Source organism: Stenella coeruleoalba, assembly GCF_951394435.1.
Source record: "Stenella coeruleoalba genome assembly, chromosome: 11".
Lineage (NCBI taxonomy): Eukaryota > Metazoa > Chordata > Mammalia > Artiodactyla > Delphinidae > Stenella > Stenella coeruleoalba.
This window is the reverse complement of record NC_137157.1, coordinates 71069222-71092405: the sequence shown is the minus strand read 5'-3', so window position 1 is coordinate 71092405 and position 23184 is coordinate 71069222. Positions and strand designations below refer to the sequence as shown.

General features: G+C 34.6%; 1 protein-coding gene across 1 annotated transcript in view; it reads left to right on the top strand.

The window, feature by feature from the left end:
- CNTN1 (contactin 1) overlaps nt 1-23184 on the top strand; it is a 371087-nt gene that overhangs the window by 113834 nt on the left and 234069 nt on the right. The gene's annotated exons all lie outside the window — the stretch shown is intronic.

Genomic DNA, 23184 nt, shown 5'->3' with positions numbered 1-23184 from the left:
TAATTAGGTTTATCACATTGATTGATTTGTGTATATTAAAGAATCCTTGCATTCCTGGGATAAACCCCACTTGATCATGGTGTATGATCTTTTTCATGTGTTGGATCCTGTTTACTAGTGTCTTGAGGATTTTTGCAGCTATATTCATCAGTGTTATTGATCTGTAACTTTCTTTTTTTGTAGTATTTCTGTCTGGTTTTGGTATCAGGGTGAAGGTGGCCTCAGAGAATGAGTTGGGGAGTGTTCCTTCGTCTACAATTTTTTGGAAGGGATTGAGAAGGATGGGTGTTAGCTCTTCTCTAAATGTTAGTGAAGCCATCTGCTCCTGGGCTTTTGTTTGTTGGAAGATTTTTAATCACTGTTTCAATTTCATTACTTGTGATTTCTCTGTACATATTTTCAATTTATTCCTGGTTCCACCTTGGAAGGTTATATCTTTCTAAGAATTTGTCCATTTCTTCCAGGTTGTCCATTTTTTGGCATAGAGTTGCTTGCAGTAGTCCCTTAGGATGCTTTGTATTTTTGTGGTGTCTGTTGTAACTTCTTTTTCATTTGTAATCTTATTAATTTGAGTCCTCCCCCTCTTTTTCTTGATGAGTCTGGCTAAAGGTTTATCAATTTTGTTTATCTTCTCAAAGAACCAGGTTTTAGTTTTATTGATCTTTGCTATCATTTTCTTTGTTTCTATTTCATTTATTTCTGTTCTGATCTTTATGATTTCTTTCCTTCTACTAATTTTGGGTTATTTTGTTCCTCTTTCTCTAGTCCCTTTAGGTGTAAGGCTAGACTGTTTGTTTGAGATTTTTCTTGTTTCTTGAGATAGGCTTGTATTGCTATAAACTTCCATCTTAGAACTGTTTTTGCTGCATGCCACAGGTTTCGGTTCGTCGTGTTTTCATTGTAATTTGTCTCTAGGTATTTTCTGATTTCTTCAGTGATCTCTTGATTATTTGGTAACGTATTGTTTAGTCTCCATGTGTTTGTGTTTTTTACATATTTTTTCCCCTGTAATTGATTTCTAATCTCATAGCGTTTTGGTCGGAAAAGATGCTTGATATGATTTCAGTTTTCTTAAATTTACTGAGGCTTGATTTATGACCCAAGATATGATCTATCCTGCAGAATGTTCTGTGTGCACTTGAGAAGAAAGTGTAATCTGCTGTTTTTGGATGCAATGTCCTATAAATATCAGTAAATCTATCTGGTCTATTGTGTCATTTAAAGCTTGTGTTTCTTTATTAACTTTCTGTCTGGATGATCTGTCCATTGATGTAAGTGAGGTGTTAAAGTCCTCCACTATTATTGTGTTACTGTTGATTTCCTTCTTTTATAGCTGTTAGCAGTTACCTTATGTACTGAGGTGCTCCTAGGTTGGGTGCATATATACTTATAATTGTTATATCTTCTTCTTGGATTGATCCCTTGATCATTATGTAGTGTCCTTCCTTGTCTCTTGTAATATTCTTTATTTTAAAGTTTATTTTTTCTGATATGAGTGTTGCTACTCCAGCTTTCTTTCAATTTCCATTTGCATGGAATTTCTTTTTCCATCCCCTCACTTTGAGTCTGTATGTGTCCCTAGGTCTGAAGCGGGTCTCTTGTAGACAGCATATATATGGATCTTGTTTTTGTATCCATTCAGCGAGCCTGTGTCTTTTGGTTGGAACGTTTAATCCATTCACGTTTAAGGTAATTATCGATATGTATGTTCCTATTCCCATTTTCTTAATTGTTTTTGGATCCTTTTTGTACGTCCTTTTCTTCTGTTGTGTTTCCTACTTAGAGAAATTCCTTTAGCATTTGTTGTAGAGCTGGTTTGGTGGTGCTGAGTTATCTTAGCTTTTGCTTGTCTGTAAAGCTTTTGGTTTCTCCATTGGCTCAGAATGAGATCCTTGCCCAGTATAGTAACCTTGGTTGTATGTTTTTCCATTTCATCACTTTAAATATATCTTGCCATTCCCTTCTGGGTTGTAGAGTTTCTGCTGAGAAGTCAGCCGTTAACCTTATGGGAGTTCCCTTGTATTTATTTGTCATTTTTCCCTTGCTGCTTTCAATTATTTTTCTTTGTTGTTAATTTTTGCCAATTTGATTACTATGTGTCTCAGCATGTTTCTCCTTGGGTTTATCATACCTGGGACTCTCTGCACTTCCTGGATTTGGGTGGCTAGTTCTTTTCCCATGTTAGGGAATTTTCAACTATAATCTCTTCAAATATTTTCTCAGGTCCTTTCTCTCTCTCTTCTCCTTCAGAGACCACTATAATACGAATGTTGTTGCATTTAATGTTGTCCCAGAGGTCTCTTAGGCTGTCTTCTTTTTCTTTCATTCTTTTTTCTTTATTCTGTTCCACGGCAGTGAATTCCACTGTTCCATCTTCCAGGTCACTTATCCGTTCTTCTGCCTCAGTTATTCTGCTATTGATTCCTTCTAGTGTATTTTTCATTTCTGTTATTGTATTGTTCATCTCTGGTTTTTGTTCCTTAATTCTTCTAGGTCTTTGTTAAACATTTCTTGCATCTTCTCCATCTTTGCCTCCATTCTTTTTCCGAGGTCCTGGATCATCTTCACTATCAATATTCTGAATTCTTTTTCTGGAAGGTTGCCTATCTGCACTTCATTTCGTTGTTTTTCTGGGGTTTTATATTGTTCCCTCATCTGGTACAAAGTCCTCTGCCTTTTCATTTTATGTATCTTTCTGTGAATGTAGCTTTCCTTCCATAGGCTGCAGAATTGTAGTTCTCTTGCTTCTGTTCTGTGCCCTCTGGTCAAATTAGTATTTTTCTTTGAAAAAAAAATAGAAGTGGAATTGATAGGTTGTATGGTAGTTCTGTTTTTAATGTTTTGAATAATCTCCATACTGTTTTCCAAAGTGACTTCACCAATTTATCTTCCCACTTACAGTGCACAAGGGTTCCCTTTTCTCCACATCCTTGCTAACAGCTGTTATTTGCTGTCTTTTTGATAAAAAAACATTCTGGCAAATGTGAAGTGATATCTTATTGTGGTTTTGATGTGTGGTTCCCTAATGATTAGTGATGTTGAGCATCTTTTAATTTTTCTTCTGGCTATCTGCATGTCTTCTTTAGAAAAGTATCTATTCAGATCTTCTGCTCATCTTTAATAGGGTAGTTATTCTTTATCATATTTAGTTGTATGTGTTGGATATTAACTACTTATTAGATATTTCATTTGCAAATATTTTTCCCATTCAATATGCAGCCTTTTCATTTTGTTGACAGTTTCCTTTGTTATGCAAAAGCATTTTAGTTTGATTAGGTCCCTTTTGTTTATTTTTGCTTTTGTTTCCCTTGGCTGAGGAGACATTCCAAAAAACTGTTGCTAAGAGCAATGTCAAAGAACACACTGCCTATGTTTTCTTCTAGGAGTTTTATAGTTTCAGGTCTTACTGAATGGATTTAACTCTAATCCATTTTAAGCTTATTTTTTAATATGGTGTGAGAAAGTAGCCCAGCTTAATTGTTTTGCATGTAGTTGTTCAGTTGTCCCAACACCATTTATTGAACAGCCTGTCTTTTCCCCAGTGTATATTCTTGCCTCCTTTTTGGTAGATTAATTGACCATATAAGTGTGGGTTGATTTCTGCACTCTCTATTTTGTTCCACTGACCTATGTGTCTAGTATAGTTTGAAACCAAGGCATGTGATACCTTCAATTTTGTTCCTCTTTTGCCAGATTGTTTTGGCTACTTGGGGTCATTTGTACTTCCATGAAAATTTTAGAATGATCTGTACTAGTCTATGAAAAATGTCATTGGTATTTTGATAAGGATTTCACTGGATCTTAGAATGCCTTGGGTAGTATGGTCATTTTTAAAATATTAATTCTTCCAATGAGCATAATATATCTATCCAATCATTTGTGTCACCTTCAGTTTCTTTCATCACCCTCTTATAGTTTTCTGAGTACAGGTCTTTTACCTCCTTAAATTTATTCCTGGGTGTTTTATTGTTTTTGATGTGATGGTAAGTGGGATTGTTTTTAAATTTCTCTGATAGTTTGTTGTCAGTGTATAGAAACACAACAGAATTCTGTACGTTATTTTTTATCCTGCAACTTTAATTAATAATTTATTAGTTCTAATAGTTTTATGGTGGCATCTTTAGGATTTTCTCTCGCTATATATATATCATGTCATCTGCAAACAGTGATAGTTTTACTTCTTCCTTTTCAACTTGAATTCCTTTTATTTATATTTCTTTTCTGATTGTGTGGCTAGGATTTTCAATACTATTTTTTTTTCCCTCAAGTCCATTCTCTAGTAGGTCTGTGTCTTTATTCCCGTCTTGCCCCTAGGTTCTTCATGACGTGTTTTTTTTTTTTTTTAACATCTTTATTGGGATACAATTGCTTTACAATGGTGTGTTAGTTTCTGCTTTATAACAAAGTGAATCAGTTATACATATACATATGTTCCCATATCTCTTCCCTCTTGCGTCTCCCTCCCTCCCACCCTCCCTATCCCACCCCTCCAGGCTGTCACAAAGCACCGAACCAATAGACCTGTGCCATGCGGCTGCTTCCCACTAGCTATCTACCTTACTACGTTTGTTAGTGTGTATATGTCCATGACTCTCTCTCGCCCTGTCACAGCTCACCCTTCCCCCTCCCCATATCTTCAAGTCCGTTCTCTAGGAGGTCTGCATCTTTATTCCTGCCTTACCCTAGGTTCTTCATGACATTTTTTTTTCTTAAATTCCATATATATGTGTTAGCATACGGTATTTGTCTTTTTCTTTCTGACTTACTTCACTCTGTATGACAGACTCTAGGTCTATCCACCTCATTACAAATAGCTCAATTTCGTTTCTTTTTATGGCTGAGTAATATTCCATTGTATATATGTGCCACATCTTCTTTATCCATTCATCCGATGATGGGCACTTAGGTTGTTTCCATCTCCGGGCTATTGTAAATAGAGCTGCAATGAACATTTTCGTACATGACTCTTTTTGAACTTTGGTTTTCTCAGGGTATATGCCCAGTAGTGGGATTGCTGGGTCATATGGTAGTTCTATTTGTAGTTTTTTAAGGAACCTCCATACTGTTCTCCATAGTGGCTGAACCAATTCACATTCCCACCAGCAGTGCAAGAGTGTTCCTTTTTCTCCACACCCTCTCCAGCATTTATTGTTTCTAGATTTTTTGATGATGGCCATTCTGACTGGTATGAGATGATATCTCATTGTAGTTTTGATTTGCATTTCTCTAATGATTAATGATGTTGAGCATTCTTTCATGTGTTTGTTGCCAGTCTGTATATCTTCTTTGGAGAAATGTCTATTTAGGTCTTCTGCCCATTTTTGGATTGGGTTGTTTGTTTTTTTGTTATTGAGCTGCATGAGCTGCTTGTAAATTTTGGAGATTAATCCTTTGTCGGTTGCTTCATTGGCAAATATTTTCTCCCATTCTGAGGGTTGTCTTTTGGTCTTGTTTATGGTTTCCTTTGCTGTGCAAAAGCTTTGAAGTTTCATTAGGTCCCATTTGTTTATTTTTGTTTTTATTTCCATTACTCTAGGAGGTGGGTCAGAAAAGATCTTACTGTGATTTATGTCATAGAGTGTTCTGCCTATGTTTTCCTCTAAGAGTTTGATAGTTTCTGGCCTTACATTTAGGTCTTTAATCCATTTTGAGCTTATTTTTGTGTATGGTGTTAGGGAGTGATCTAATCTCATACATTTACATGTACCTGTCCAGTTTTCCCAGCACCACTTATTGAAGAGGCTGTCCTTTCTACACTGTACATTACTGCCACCTTTATCAAAGATAATGTGTCCATATGTGCATGGGTTTATCTCTGGGCTTTCTATCCTGTTCCATTGATCTATCTTTCTGTTTTTGTGCCGGTACCATACCGTCTTGATAACTGTAGCTTTGTAGTATAGTCTGAAGTCAGGGAGCCTGATTCCTCCAGTTCCTTCTTTCGTTCTCAAGATTGCTTTGGCTATTCGGGGTCTTTTGTGTTTCCATACAAATTGCAAAATTTTTTGTTCTAGTTCTGTGAAAAATGCCAGTGGTAGTTTGATAGGAATTGCATTGAATCTATAGATTGTTTTGGGTAGTAGAGTCATTTTCACAATGTTGATTCTTCCAATCCAAGAATATGGTATATCTCTCCATCTATTTGTATCATCTTTAATTTCTTTCATCAGTGTCTTATAATTTTCTGCATACAGGTCTTTTGTCTCCTTAGGTAGGTTTATTCCTAGATATTTTATTCTTTTTGTTGCAATGGTAAATGTGAGTGTTTTCTTGATTTCACTTTCAGGTTTTTCATCATTAGTATATAGGAATGCCAGGGATTTCTGTGCATTAATTTTGTATCCTGCCACTTTACCAAATTCATTGATTAGCTCTAGTAGTTTTCTGGTAGCATCTTTAGGGTTCTCTATGTATAGGATCATGTCATCTGCAAACAGTGACAGCTTTACTTCTTCTTTTCCGATTTGGATTCCTTTTATTTCCTTTTCTTCTCTTATTGCTGTGGCTAAAACTTCCAAAACTATGTTGAATAAGAGTGGTGAGAGCAGGCAACCTTGTCTCGTTCCTGATCTTAGTGGAAATGCTTTCAGTTTTTCACCATTGAGGATGATGTTTGCTGTGGGCTTGTCATATATGGCCTTTATTATGTTGAGGAAAGTTCCCTCTATGCCTACTTTCTGCAGGGTTTTTATCATAAATGGGTGTTGAATTTTGTCAAAAGCTTTCTCTGCGTCTATTGAGATGATCATATGGTTTTTCTCCTTCATTTTGTTAATATGGTTTATCACATTGACAGATTTGCGTATATTGAAGAATCCTTGCATTCCTGGAATAAACCCCACTTGATCATGGTGTATGATCCTTTTAATGTGCTGTTGGATTCTGTTTGCTAGTATTTTGTTGAGGATTTTTGCATCTATGTTCATCAGTGATATTGGCCTGTAGTTTTCTTTCTTTGTGACATCCTTGTCTGGTTTTGGTATCAAGGTGATGGTGGCCTCGTAGAAGGAGTTTGGGAGTGTTCCTCCCTCTGCTATATTTTGGAAGAGTTTGAGAAGGATAGGTGTTAGCTCTTCTCTAAATGTTTGATAGAATTCGCCTGTGAAGCCATCTGGTCCTGGGCTTTCCTTTGTTGGAAGATTTTTAATCACAGTTTCAATTTCAGTGCTTGTGATTGGTCTGTTCATATTTTCTATTTCTTCCTGATTCAGTCTTGGCAGGTTGTGCATTTCTAAGAATTTGTCCATTTCTTCCAGATTGTCCATTTTATTGTATAGAGTTGCTTGTAGTAATCTCTCATGATCTCTTTTATTTCTGCAGTGTCAGTTGTTACCTTTCCTTTTTCATTTCTAATTCTATTGATTTGAGTCTTCTCCCTTTTTTTCTTGATGAGTCTGGCTAGTGGTTTATCTATTTTGTTTATCTTCTCAAAGAACCGGCTTTTAGTTTTATTGATCTTTGCTATTGTTTCCTTCATTTCTTTTTCATTTATTTCTGATCTGATTTTTATGATTTCTTTCCTTCTGCTAGCTTTGGGTTTTTTTTGTTCTTCTTTCTCTAATTGCTTTAGGTGCAAGGTTAGGTTGTTTATTCGCGATGTTTCCTGTTTCTTAAGGTGGGCTTGTATTGCTATAAACTTCCCCCTTAGAACTGCTTTTGCTGCATCTCACAGGTTTTGGGTCGTTGTGTCTCCATTGTCATTTGTTTTTAGGTATTTTTTGATTTCCTCTTTGATTTCTTCAGTGATCACTTCATTATTAAGTAGTGTATTATTTAGCCTCCATGTGTTTGAATTTTTTACAGATCTTTTCCTGTAATTGATATCTAGTCTCATGGCGTTGTGGTCAGAAAAGATACTTGATACAATTTCAATTTTCTTAAATTTACCAAGGCTTGATTTGTAACCTAAGATATGATCTATCCTGGAGAATGTTCCATGAGCACTTGAGAAAAATGTGTATTCTGTTGTTTTTGGATGGAGTGTCCTATAAATATCAATTAAGTCCATCTTGTTTAATGTATCATTTAAAGCTTATGTTTCCTTATTTATTTTCAGTTTGGATGATCTGTCCATGGGTGAAAGTGGGGTGTTTAAGTCCCCTACTATGAATGTGTTACTGTCGATTTCCCCTTTTATGGCTGTTAGTATTTGCTTTATGTATTGAGGTGCTCCTATGTTGGGTGCATAAATATTTACAATTGTTATATCTTCTTCTTGGATCGATCCCTTGATCATTATGTAGTGTCCTTCTTTGTCTCTTTTAATAGTCCTTATTTTAAAGTCTATTTTGTCTGATATGAGAATTGCTACTCCAGCTTTCTTTTGGTTTCCATTTGCATGGAATATCTTTTTCCATCCCCTTACTTTCAGTCTGTATGTGTCTCTAGGTCTGAAGTGGGTCTCTTGTAGACAGCATATATAAGGGTCTTGTTTTTGTATCCATTCAGCTAATCTGTGTCTTTTGGTGGGAGCATTTAGTCCATTTACATTTAAGGTAATTATCGATATGTATGTTCCTATTCCCATTTTCTAAATTGTTTTGGGTTCATTATTATAGGTCTTTTCCTTCTCTTGTGTTTCTTGCCTAGAGAAGATCCTTTAGCATTTGTTGTAAAGCTGGTTTGGTGGTGCTGAACTCTCTCAGCTTTTGCTTGTCTGTAAAGGTTTTAATTTCTCCATCAAATCTGAATGAGATCCTTGCTGGGTAGAGTAGTCTTGGCTTCAATATTATTTTGAATAAAAGTGGTGAGAGTGAATATCCCTGTCTTGTTCTTGATCTTAGAGGAAAGGCTTTCAGCTTTTCATCATTGAATATGATGCTGGCTTTAGGTTTGCCATATTGGGCCTTTATTATATGGTATGTTCCCTCCACACCCAATTTGTTGAGAGGTTTTCATCATAAATAGATGTTGAATTTTGTCAAAAGCTTTTTCTGCATCTATTGAGATAACCGTATGATTTTTATCCTTCATTTATCCTTCATGTATCACATTGACTAATATGTGGATATTGAACCATTCCTGAATTCTGGGATAAAACCCACTTGATCATTGTGTATAATCCTTTTAATATATTGTTGGGTTCAGTTTGCTAATATTTCATTGAGGATTTTTGTATCTATGTTCATCAGTGATATTGGCCTTTAATTTTCTATTTTTATAGTGTTTTTGCTGGTTTTGGTACCAGGATGATTCTGGCCTCAGAATGAGTTTGGAAGCATCCCTCCTTCAATATATTGGAATAGTTTGAGAAGGACAGGCATTAGTCCTTTTTTAAATGTTTAGTAGAATTCAACTGTGAAGCTGTCCTGGACTTTTGTTTGTTGGGAGGTTTTTTTTTTTTTTTTTTAACTACTGATTCAATTTCATTACTGGTAAATGATCTGATATCTAGGTATTTGTCCAGTTTTTCTTGGTTGTCCATTTTATTGTTGTATAATTGTTTGTAGTATTATCTCATGATCTCTTGTATTTCTGTGATGTTGGCTATAATTTCTCATTTTTCATTTCTGATTTTATTTACATCTCTTTCTCTCTCTATTTGATGTGTCTGGCTAAAGGTTTATCACTTTTGTTTCTTATCTTTTCAAAGAAATAGCTCTTTGTTTCATTAATATTTACTGTTTTTTTGGTCTCTATTTCTTTATTTCTGTTCTGATCTTTATTATTTCTTTTCTTCTACTAACTTTGGGTTTTGTTTGTTCTTCTTTTTCTGGTTCCTTTAGCTGTAAGGTTATGCTGTTTACTTGAAATTTTTCTTGTTTCCTGAGGTGGGTTTGTATCACTATAAACTTTCCTCTGTGAGCTACTTTTACTGCATCCCATAGATTTTGGATCATTGTGTTTTCATTTTCATTGGTCTCCAGGTATCTTTTGACTTTCTCTTTGATTTATTCAGTTGTTTAGTAGCATATTGTTTACCCTCCCCATGTTTGTGTTTTTTTAAGTTTTTCCCTGTAGCTTATTTCTGTTCTGATAGCATTTTATGGCTGGAAAATGTGCTTGATATGATTTCAGTCTTCTTAAATTTATTGAGCCTTGTTTCATGCTGTAGCATGTGATCTCTCCTGGGGAATATTTCATGTGCCCTTGAAAAGAATGTGTATTCTGCTTGCTATTGGATAGAGTGTTCTTTATATATCTGTCAAGGCTGCATAACCTAATGTGTCATTTAAGGTCACTGTTTCCTTATTGATTTTCTTTCTGAATGATCTCCCCAAGGATGGAAGTGGGGTGTTAAAGTCCCCTATTTTATTACTGTCAGTTTCTTTCTTTATGGTTTCTAATATTTACTTTATGTATTTAGATGCTTCGATGTAGGGTGCATATATATTTATAATTATTTTATCTTCTTTTGATTGATCTCTTTAGCATTATATAATATCCTTCTTTGCCTCTTGCTACATTCTATGTTTTACAGTCTACTTTGTCTGATATGAGTATTGTTACTCCAGCTTATTTTCATTTCCATTTGCATGGAATTCCTTTTTCCATTCTCTCCTTTTCAGTCTGTGTGTCTTTAGATCTGAAGTAAGTTTCTTATAGGCAGCATATATATAGATCTTGTTTTTTTAATCCGTTCAGCCAGTTTATGTCTTTTGACTGGAGGATTTAGTCCATTTACACTTAATGTAATTATTGATAGGTATGTACTTATTGCCATTTGTTAATTGTTTTGGGCTTATTTTTGTAGTTCTTTTCTTTTCTTTCTTCCCCTGTGATCTGATGATTGTTCTAGTGTTACATTTGGATTCCTTTCTCTTTTTTGTGAGTGTATTTATTGCAGATTTTTGGGTTTTGGTTATCATGAGATTTACATATACTAACCTATATATGTGTATACATGATTATTTTAAGTTGATGATCCCTAAAGTTCAAATGCATCTAATAACCCTGCATTTCTACTACCCACTCCATATTTAATGTTTTTGACATCATATTCTACATCTTCTTGTTTTCTATATCCCTTTACTTATTGTCGCTATAGTTGATTTTACTACTTTTGTCTTTTAAGTTTCGAACTAGCTGTAAAGGGGTTTACTTACTACATTTACTGTATATTTGCCTTTACCAATGAGATTTTTCCTTTCAAAATTTTTATATTTCTAGTTGTAGTCTTGTCTTCTCTGCTTAGGGAAGTCCCTTTAATATTTCTTGTAAGGCCTATTTAGTGGTGCTGAACACTTTTAGCTTTTGTTTCCTGTAAACTAGCTTTTAATCTCTCTTTCAAATCTGAGTGATGGCCTTTTCCTGAGATAGCATCTTCTGAGTCATTAAAATCTGATAAAAAAGAAAGACTCAGAAAGAAAATCTGGTTGAATTTATCAATCAATCAATAAGCATTTGTCATAACCTATTTTATGTAAGCTCTGTGTTAGATGCCCATTATCAGAAATATAAAGCATGGTGATAGATTTCAGGGAGTTTATGCGATAAAAGTAACTAACAACTTTTAACACTCACTATGTTGAAGTGCTATATGAGGTAAGTTTTTTTCATGTTCTTTCATTTAATTAAATCTCACAGCATTCCTATTATGGAGGCATTATTATTGTTATTTCATTTAACAAATAAAAATATTGAGATTTAAAGGGCTTAAGTAACTTGGTTATGGACAAACAGTAAGTAAATGTAAAACATGATACTAAACTACAGGTGTAAGAAATTAAAGCTTATATTTTCAACTATTAGATCCACCACCTCTCTCTTTACAACACATTGGGAAGGCAAGAAAAATATATTTGAAAAAATGAACAATGTAAGTTAGGAGAAAAAAATACTCTTTTATTTTTCTTTGTTTAGGCAACATTCTCTACTGTTAAGCAATACTTGTGAACTTATTAAATTGAAAAATATTATTAATAAGCATCTTCAGCAACTAGGGCTTTCCCAGTTTTAATGAAGAAGGAAAAAGCTTAATCAGTGAGAGTACAGAAATAGATGACACCCTGAAAACCATAAGTTAGATAAGTTAAAGCCATCAAGGCTCTTTCAACATCTCTGGCAGTTATCGCCACACCAAATTTGAACACATCAGCCTTAAACTACTAGAAATTTAGGAGCCAGCTAAGAAAATTATCAAAGGGCTGAAGAGAATCTCCCTAGAGAAAATAAAGTTAAAACAACAGCTAAAGTTGTTAGAATTAATAGAAGTTAATCAGTGTTCTGTTTTAGGCTGAACCGAAGTGGGTATATAAGACAACAGAGAATTCAAATATGTCAGGGCATAGGTGAGGTTGTGGAGATAATAAAACTTCTCCACTTAAGGATAAATGAGTTTGGACACAAAATCAGAGCAGAATGTCCAGCATGAGTAACAACAGGTCAGTCTACTGACTGGTACAAGTTTGACAAGCTAGGGAGTCAAAATCTTGGGACAGAGATAAGTGGTGCAGATTTTTAGAAAGAAGCTTAATACACAAGAACTCTTAGCCAAAGATCTAAAATAAATGAAACATTTATTCAAAGGCAAGCAGATCAGTTCTATCTTTTCAACTCTATCATAATGCCTGATAATTCAAACTTAAAGAATCAGACCCTCTAATATAAGCACACACTGTGTATTGATTCAGTCTTCCATGCATTCAGCACATACTTGGTACCCTGTGTAATAATCACAATGATGCACATCATACCTGTGATAAATGAAAGGTAAATGAAACAAATATGATCTTTGCTGTAGTGAAAATTATATTATAGTGGAAGAGTTAGACATTAACTAAACAATTATAAAAGTGTGTTTTTAATTATAATTTTGATCAGCTATAAAGGAAAGTTACTGAGTATTGCAAGAATGAATTACAGAAGGAAGTATCCAAGTTTGCAAATTGGTAAAGTAGAATATACAGCCTGAAAGACAAGTCAGTTAGCCAAGCAAATATTTGGGAAAAAAATTCCTGACAGAGGAAGAATAGTCTTAAAGTTAGGAAAACCAAGGAGTTGGCCAGAGTTGCTAGAATACAGTGAAGAAAGGGGAAAAGAGAACACGATGAAGCTGTAGGGTTGGCTAGAAACCAACAGGACATTATATACTATGTTGAAGATTTTGAATATTATCTTAATTGTAGCTCAGGAAAACACTGAACACTTTTATGCCAGTAAACAATATGATGACATTGACATTTTTAACATATCATTTTAGATGATCTCACTATGTATTTTGTATGGATTAGACAGCAGCAGAGTAGATATGGGGAGCTCATCTATAAGACTGTTTCAATAGTCTGAGAGATGATGATAGCTTGAACTTTGTTATTGACAATAAAGACAGGAAAAAGTAGATAGATACAGTATATAATTAGGCAGTAGAAAAGAGGGTTGAAGCTGTAGGCTTTAAGCATAAATAGGATGGTGTAGGGTGATGTCATTTACTAGGATAGGAAGGACTGGAGATGATCAGATTTGGGGGAAATATTGGGAATTCAGTTATCTAAGAGTGAGATATAACCAAGTAGAACTATGAAGCTGATGTGTTGAATTTCAGAAAAGATTTCTTGCCTAGAGACAAAATTTGAGTTCATCAGCATATAGATAATCTTTCAAGTAAAAAGGTGATATCTCAGTTTCTGGAATGAGTAGATTAGTAGATGATAGTACCATTTCCTAGCACAGAGGAGAAAAAGGAAAACCAAATTTAGAGAAAGGAAGTCGAGTTCATTTGTGAACTGTCTGAGATAAACATCAAGTACAAAAGTAGGCTGATGGGTCCGGAGTTCAGAAAATAAATTTTGGATGGAGATATAAATTTAAATTCAGTATACATTATCTGTCAAGTTATGTAAGTACATAAGGTACAGTTTATATCATTTTTATTAATGATGACTGTTTTTAACAACTGTCTTGCAAAATCCTGAAATTTAAAATGGTCTCTAACACTGGGCTGGCTCCAACAGACCACTGATTCTAAGTTAGATTTTGACCTATAGCCCATGTCAGTGAATATTTCCCATGTCAATTAATATTTTTCGAAAAAAAAAAGGGCCCAAGTCATGTTAACTGGACTGGAAAAAAGGTGCTTTTGCATTCATACCTGCATGCCCCAAGCCAGTTTTTTTCCCTTCTATTTCATATACTTGTTTTTCTTTGTATTGTTTATTTGGATTATTTTTCAAACATAATTTTTACTGGGTCATATGCTAGATAAGAGTTTTGCATCTGACAGCTTTGCACCAAGGGTCAGTCTAGATCATATGTTATTCTTATATTTAAATTAAGACTTTCAATCCCTATGTTCAATCAATCATCTATTTTTAATTTAAACTCGTGTATTTCAGTGAAGTGTCACTTTTTTCATAAAGATCCCAATACCCACTCCCTACAACTAAAATATTAGTTATATTTTTAGATACTTTATGAGTGCCTCTTCAAATTAATAGGACAAATGTCTCTGATAAAATATTTTCCAGGAAATTACAGTTGCAAGTTTAAAGATAAAACTCCTTATGAAGAAGCAAAGTTGATTGCCTTATGCAATGACTGTATGAAAACCAATATTTTACAAAAGGACTTACTGGAATATTAATATCCTGCTATGAGATCTAGTTTTGGTAGAAAAATAAAATGCATTGCAAAGTATTCATATAAAAAAGAACTTATACAAAATTACCTTATTAAATGAAAGTATAACAGTTACATTTTACATTGAACCTATGGTCAAAAAAGAATAGAAAGAGTGTGAATAAAAGCCTCTGTCCAAACTTATTTCTGAAATGATTTTATATCTAGAGAATTCTACAGCACTAGACATTGGTTTTTAAAGGTTGTGTAAAAATTCAGGTGAAGCTAATCTAGGATGTTAGCCTGCAGGACAATAGTTATCTTTGTGGGTGGTGGAGGATGGAAGGGAGAACACAGGGACTCTAGGCTCCTAGTAATGTATTGTGTGTTGATCCGAGTGTGGGTGACATAGTTGTGCCGGTTTGTGAAAATTCAACAAGTTGTATGATGTTACATGTACACTAATGTGAAATATAGTATACTGCCATTAAATATTTAAAATATTTGTATACATATGCACATCCACATATACATACACAATGTAAACTTCTGCAATATAATCATGATATGGTCATTTTTAAAATACATCTATTTAGAAGTTTTTAATTAAGTACTTTTTAGTGATAGTGAGGCAAAACTTGTATAAAGTCCATAAAAGGAGTCTGTGTTTTTAATGGTTTAATCAAGTATTGTAGTGAATGTATGATTTATTTTATTGTTGACATTTACTCATTTGTGAATTCATACAGTAAACCTTATTTTTCTAAACCTTCTTAAAGGAGTTACTTACTGGTCAAGTCATTCTTTTCAAAAGCTCACAACTCTTAAAGACCTAAGAAAGTACACACTTTTCTTGAATAAAAGAAATTGAGACATAATGAAGTAAATCTAAATTGCCTTGAGACTTGATATTTATTTAGACCAGACTATTTTGCAAATATTTAAATTTGTTACTAGAAAAAAGAAGCAGGATTAAACTTGTAAAATTCTTTTCTAATGTGTATCTAGAGATACATACTGACATGTTCCCAGAGGTGTTCAGTGAATCTCATGGGATAGAACTGGTTGCTGGTATCTCTGACTTGAAGTTAAATATGTCTTCTTCCAAGAGTATTTAGTCCCTTAAAAAAGAAAACTGCTTCTCTAAAAGTAACTACAATTAAATAGGGATTATTATAATTATTTAGACTTAAAAAACTTCATAGACTTAAAAAACTTTGTTATATTTTTCAATTATATCTGTAACCATTAGCAGAAATCTTATTAGGTTCATTTTATATGCAGGTTAAACTACAGTTGGGTGATTTGTATGAGACCTTGGAAATCATTTTGGTATATTAAGCTCTATATGCTAACTGAAATACTGAGAAAATGTTGGGTATATTAATGGAACTAAGAATTCTTTAATGTTGTATGGACAATGTACAAATCTATCAAATTTTGGGACATGTTGGGATACCTGTTCCCTACAGATATTTTCTTCTTTATTTAACTGAAAGATGTGTGCCCACTACCAGCTTAATAAATATAAATATATGCAAATAAAATTCTCTATACCCTCCTTCCCAATAATACCCTTCCTCCTCTCCCCAGAAGTAAGTACAATCCAGATTATGGAATTTATATCCAGGCCTTAATTTTCATGTATCTTATTTACATATACCTTTAGGCAAAATATAATATCATACCATTTGCTTATTTTTAAATTTTATGTAATTGGAATTATGATATATGAGTTCTGCACTTTTTTTCCTCAGCATTAAGCATGCAAGCTCCATCTATGTTGATGGTTGTAGCTCTATTTTGTTCATTTGTTGGTGAATTTACAAAAATATTGTTAAAGGATATTACAGCGTAATAACCCTGAGCTTTGGTCATGTGGTACTTTGTCTTATTCTTTAATCTATGTACCCTTAAGAAAGTTACTGAAAACTATTTCAGCCTGTTTTATTACCTATTGAAAGGGATGGTAATGTCTTCTTTATAAATTAGTTTAGACATAATTACATACTGTGCATTTGGAGATAAATATATAGATATATAAAATATTATGTATTTGGAACAATGATAAATGATTTTTCTTTTCCATATTTTAATTTTTTTCTCTTATTTTTAAAACAAGTAGTGATTACCAGACATACTTGTTTTGTATACTTTTAATACAAAACTCACTTTTTGCTGGTCTTCTGGGCAGAGATGGAGAGAAAAGCAGAGATGGAGAGAATGCATTCTGTTAGGACTGTGGTTCTTGGAAGCGGTTCAGCAGCTTGATGTGGTTTAAGGTGTGAATTGTGAACTTGGAAAATCTAGATGTGACTTCAGTCTTACCTGTCATTGGTCATGTGACTTGGCCAAATTTCTTAGCCTTTCTTTGAGCCAGAGTCTTCATTGATAAGTGGAGGTAAATGTTACTTATCTCACAAGAGCTTTGTGATGATCAAACCAAATAAGTTTATTAAAGTACTAAGCATGTTCTAGCCTTATAGTATACGTTTAACATATATTAGCAGGTTCCCCTTCTGTAGTCAACTTATTAATGATGTCAAGATATTTATTTAATGTAAGGCTTTTATGTACATTTTCTTATCTACATCTCAGGGTTTCATCCTCCACCTTCTTTTCTCTGTACACCTTCAACCCTGAGTTGCTTCCTCCACTTCCATAGCTTAAACAATCTGGCTACTCCCAAACCTATTTAGTGAGCTATAGCTTCATTATCCAAGTGTCTACTGGAAGTTCTATAAGTGTCCAATTCTTTACCAACTCTTCATCTTTCTTCTGGTTTGTTTCTCCTTTGTTTCATTTAATATTATAATCTCATTACCTCACCATCTTCTCATAATATCGGTGGTTCTTCTTTTCTTCTTCTTTATTTTTTTTGGATAAGGATGAGGGGAGAAGGACACTGAGTGACTCAAGCCCTAAAGTCCTGAAGTCTTCCATGATTTCTCCCTGTCTCTTAATCCGACTTAGTCCTACACGCTAATGTTTAAATATCTCTAGAATATTCCTATCTCTGCTTTGTGCAGGCCCTCATCACTTTTGGTAAATTAAAATCATATCCTATTAAACACATTTTTTATTCTGGTTACTGCATCCAATCTATCCTCTAGCCACAAAATTTAGTCATTTTACTCTCTTGGTGAAATCTTTAAATATCTCTTTCTCTGTAGAATAGCTTCAAACTCCTTCCCAGATTAAAAATGTGGTATATAATCATGATTTTAACAGTTTTTAAAAAGAGTCCTATACTATCAGATTTTGTATAATTTTGCCTCATCACCTGACAAAATGTTTATTGTATCCAAAATTATCATAATATAGATACTTCAGTTTCTCAAGCATATCATGTGATGTCCTGTCTCTACAAATGCATACTTTTCTCTTTACTAAAAATGGCTTTCCCTTCAAGCCTTTTCTTCAAGACTAAGATTTTGGAGAATATAAATTAATGTTTCTAAAGTCCTTACTGTGTAAGAAACTGTTTTAAGTGACAAAAAGACATTGTAATATTTGAATTTTCTAATAACTCTGTGATGGCAATGAAATTTCCATTTAGAGATGAGGAAATCAAGGCAGGATTTAAACTCTCATCTGGATGACTATAAAAACTGTGTTTTTAATTATTATTCTGTAAGCCATTTATTTAATTCTTATAAAAAGAAAAAGAGATAGATATTTAACTAGATTTCTACATGATAAAACTCATGCTCATGGAGTACGGGTAGCACAAAAAAGGTCACATGAACAAGACCCTATGGTGCTTTCCTGCAACAGATCCCTCCCCCCATATTTTCTCCCTGCCTTTTGTTTGTAGAAAAACTGTAGTCTCCCAGGTATCCCCTGAGTCACAAAGGCCTGGCTCAAGAATTAATGATCGATGAACATTGGGGTACATGTGTCTTTTTGAATTATGGCTTTCTCAGAGTATATGCCCAGTAGTAGGATTGCTTGGTCATATGGTAGTTCTATTTTCAGTTTTTCTATGAACACCCATACTGTTCTCCATAGTGGCTGTACCAATTTACATTCCCACCAACAGTGCAAGAGTGTTCCCTTTTGTCCCCACCCTCTCCATCATTTATTATTTGTAGATTTTTTTCTTTTTGCGGTACGTGGGCCTGTCACTGTTGTGGCCTCTCCCGTTGCGGAGCACAGGCTCAGCGGCCATGGCTTATGGGCCTAGCTGCTCTGCGGCATGTGAGATCTTCCCGGACCGGGGCACGAACCCGTGTCCCCTGCATCGGCAGGCAGACTCTCAACCACTGTGCCACCAGGGAAGTCCTGTTTGTAGATTTTTTGATGATGGCCATTCTGACTGGTGTGAGGTGATACCTCATTGTAGTTTTCATTTGCATTTCTCTAACAATTAGTGATGTTGAACATCTTTTCATGTGCCTCTTGGCCATCTGTCTGTCCTCTTTGGAGAAATGTCTATGCACTATTCACAATAGCCAGGACATGGAAGCAACCTAAATGTCCATTGACAGATGAATGGATAAGGAAGATGTGGTACATATATACAATGGAATATTACTCAGCCATAAAAAGGAATGAAATTGAATCATTTTAGAGATGTGGATGGGCCTAGAGTCTGTCATACAGAGTGAGGTAAGTCAGAAAAAAAAAACCAAATACCATATATTAATGCATATATGTAGAATCTAGAAAAATGGTACAGATGAACCTATTTGCAGGGCAGGAACATAGACACAGATGTAGAGAACAGAAGGGTGGACACAGTGGGAGAAGTGGAAGGTGGGATGAATTGACAGATTGACATATATACAGTACCATGTGTGAAAGAGATAGCCAGTGGAACTCTGCTGTATAGCACAGGGAGCTCAGCTTAGTGCTCTGTGATAACCTAGTTGGGTGGGATGGGGGGGTGGGTGGGAGGGAGGTCCAAAAGGGAGGGGATACATGTATACATATAGCTGATTCATTGTGTTGTACAGCAGAAACTAATACAACATTGTAAAGCAATTATACGCCAATAAAAAAAGAATTAATGATCAAAAAGATGTGAACAGGTAGTGACAAAAGTAGCAGTTGAACCAGGAGAACTGGTAACAGTTTAAACAGTAAATCAGCCATGTGGCATTCACAGAATCTTTAGTTCCTCCCTGATATACCTAGATAACAGTATCTGAAACATATTTCATGAGTTTTTTAACAGATGCTAACACCCCCACCAAATGGAAGAAGTTAACTACTTGATGACCTTGACCTACTGGAGCCTGAGGATTGATAATGTTAACCCCTGTGACACTGCCCTCTTAACTCACCACCAACCGATCAGAGAACTGTGCACGAGCTGATCACATACACCAGAACTCCCCTCCTTCACCTTGCCTTTAAAAATATTCCCTGAAACTCATCTGGAAGTTTGAGTTTTTTGAGCATTAGCTGCCCCAGACTCCTTGTCTGGTGCCTTACAATAAATGCTGCACTTTCCTTCACTATAACCCAGTGTCAACCTTGGCTTTCCTGTGCAGGGCAAGCAGACCGAAGTTTGGTTGGTAACAAATTGAGGAAGCTTGAATTTAATTTCAAATTTGACAAACATTAAAGCCCATGTTAGTTCTATTTACCACACAGTTTCTTTAAATAGTACCCCCTCCATGAATCATTTCCTAATGCCCCATGAGCAGTTGGTGATGCCAATATTTCTTCTGCTTCTATGCCTCATATATAACACTTATCTATCAGTTACTTAGCATACAGGCACAGTATACTTTAGTAATTACCTCATTTGCATACCTTAACGTGTATCAGAGGTAATTATATTCATCACTCTGTATCTACGTCTTTTCTTGTTTTCTTCACTAAAGCATGAATACCTTGGGGGCAGCCACTATATATATTTGTCTTCCTAGCATATAGTACAATTTGTTTCATACAGAAGGTACATAATAAATATTTTTTGATTGAATGAATGTGTTATGATTAGGGGATGACTATGTTATGGGTAGGACAGCTTGAGAAAAGAGGAAAGAATATCTTAAATCTCAGAGAATAAATGCAGTCTGCTCCCACAGCCCTTGAGTTCAGGAATGTAGAAACTTTGGCAGGCTAAATTATTTTCCTAATTCTACATGGTATTATGTATTCTTATAGTGGATATAAATTATGCATTTTTCCAAATGACAGGCAGGATAGGTATATGTCTTAATAGATATTGCAAAACTAGCAGAATAAATATGTTTGATTTATTCACACATTTTGATTCATTTTATTGACCCTATTGTACATTACAGAGTTCACTCCATATTTTACATGCATTATAACTTCAAAATATTGGAAATCCTCTAGATCAGCAAAGAGATCAAATTCATCTAAAAGACCCATCTCTGTTTTCCATCCATTTGAAAAGATTTGTTAAGTGTGTTTCTCAGGCATAGCCAGACTTCTGGAAAGTGGAAATTGGTACTTATTACATTCTCAGGCTTCATCTTATCTGGGAGTACAGCTGATTATTTTTACTCAGGTGTTTCCCTTCAAGGTTTACTTGTTGCCCCCACTCTGATTTCTTAGGGACTTACTATCTCCATAGCTTTTCTCATGCCATACTCTTCTCTTCTTTGCTGACTCTAATCTTGGTCTTTTCTAGGTTGATGGTGTGTGTGTGCAAGTGTGTGTGTGTGTGTGTGTGTGTGTGTGTGTGTGTGTGTTTCATCTCTCTCCTCACCTTTAAAACAATTGAATCTGAAAATTCACCAAGTAGATGAAAAGTTGCCATCACCGTTTTAGACTTGGATCTTGGATATTTGTATGTGAGAAAAGATATTGTCTTTCACTCATAGCAGAAGAAGAGAAGGACAAAGCTAATGCTTTTCCTATCCACCTAGTTATGCACTATTGAATTATGTCATTTCAGAGAACTTAAATTTCCAATGCTTACGTTTGTGATTATTTTTGGTTTTGTCAGCAATCTATATCTCCTAAATGAATGTACTCTATATCCTTATACCTAAATGAATGTACTCTATATCCTTATACATGATAACTTAAGTTTCAAAGTTTTCAATTTTCTACTATTTTTAAAACAGATGTTATCTTCATATAAAATTGCTTCTCTAAATGATTAAATTGATACAACTCTTGGCAGGAAATTAATCCTTAGCTATACCTTTTGTAATTTTTAAGTGTTTGAGATCTTCTGTATAAAGAATAAAGAATATTACTCTGATAAATGGTCTTCTTATAGTTTAATTTTATTATTTAAATTTTATTATGTATATATGTAAACATACAAAAAGAATCTGGCTTGGACAAAACAAAACATTGCGGAATATGGAATATATAATGTACATAGTAATTGGATAGTTAATTTCTCAGACACCTTTAGAATATTTTAGCATAATCTTTATCAACTAGGTGCACCTATTTTCCCAATGACCTAGCAGGGATTATGCTCTTACTGCACTTGGAAGGAAGAGCCATCTCCCTGAACATCCCTGAACTCCATTGCTATTGTCATCAGGGCTCCTACTACCCTCTCATGCTGGTATCAGTTGTTACTGGCTTATTGACTGCAAATCACCATTGAAGAGGCTTTGGAAAGACATGGCATTAGGCTTCTAAATGATCTCAATAACATCAGTCCTCTTTGGTGGATAAAGCTTAATTCGTTTTTACAATTAAGATACTTTGGGAAATAGACAAACATTTCTTGTACATAAATGCATTTGGTATTTTACATGGATCTCCCATTATGGTAACTTTTAAAAATATTATACTACTATGTTTTCTCCTGATGAATATTAGCATAATAAAAAGCACAATTTGTTTTAAAGCTTACTTTTTTGAGGCAGTGAAAAAAGACTAGTAGAAATCATGGCGTGTTCTTGGGAGCTTAAATTCAGAGAGAAAGGGCTCTCAGAACTACTGACACACCCAGAGCACAGGTGCTCATGATCCAAAATAGTTAACAATGATGTACCCACTATGATGATTAAAAAAAAAAGAAATCCTCTTCCACATTATTGAAATAAAAATTGTTTTTAAGTTAAAGTCTTCAAAGAAATGTTATTCAAATGAGCCCAGATAAAAACTTCTATGATTTATACCAATACACCATTCTTTTTTTTTTTTTTCTTAATTTTCTGTTTAGCCCTGTTAATTTTCCCGAGATGGTAGGAAAAGATCAACTCTGTATATTTCACTTCTAATATAAAATATTCAACCTAAACCCACAGAAAGTATGTATTTTGAATAAAAGAAAATAGATGCTATAGCATTTCTGCGGAAGAGTCCAGTTTAAACATTCTGCAGTATGCAAATGCCATCTCGTTTATGTGAATGTTTTACTCGAGTGGATGCTGCAGGGTTGGAGGCTTCTGCCTGTGATTTAGGTTGTAATTTTATTTGTGGAAATAAACCAATCACGTACCTCCAATCGTCTTAACGATGAGGTGATCAATAGCCCATTACTGGATAGAACAGAGGCTACAGGAAGTGCATTGAAGATTTTAATGCATGAATTATGCATGCGGTGCTCATTCTTTAGTCTCCAAACAGAATGACGGGGTTTGTGAAGTCGCCTCAGATAGTTTCTTGCATTAAGTGACTGCAGTGAAATGCTTAATATTTTCAGGCATAGAAGCAGCATTGACTCTAGCCAGCTGAATTTGGATGTAAATCCCACAGCTCGCAGCACAGAATGCTTTATTTGAAAGTATTGCT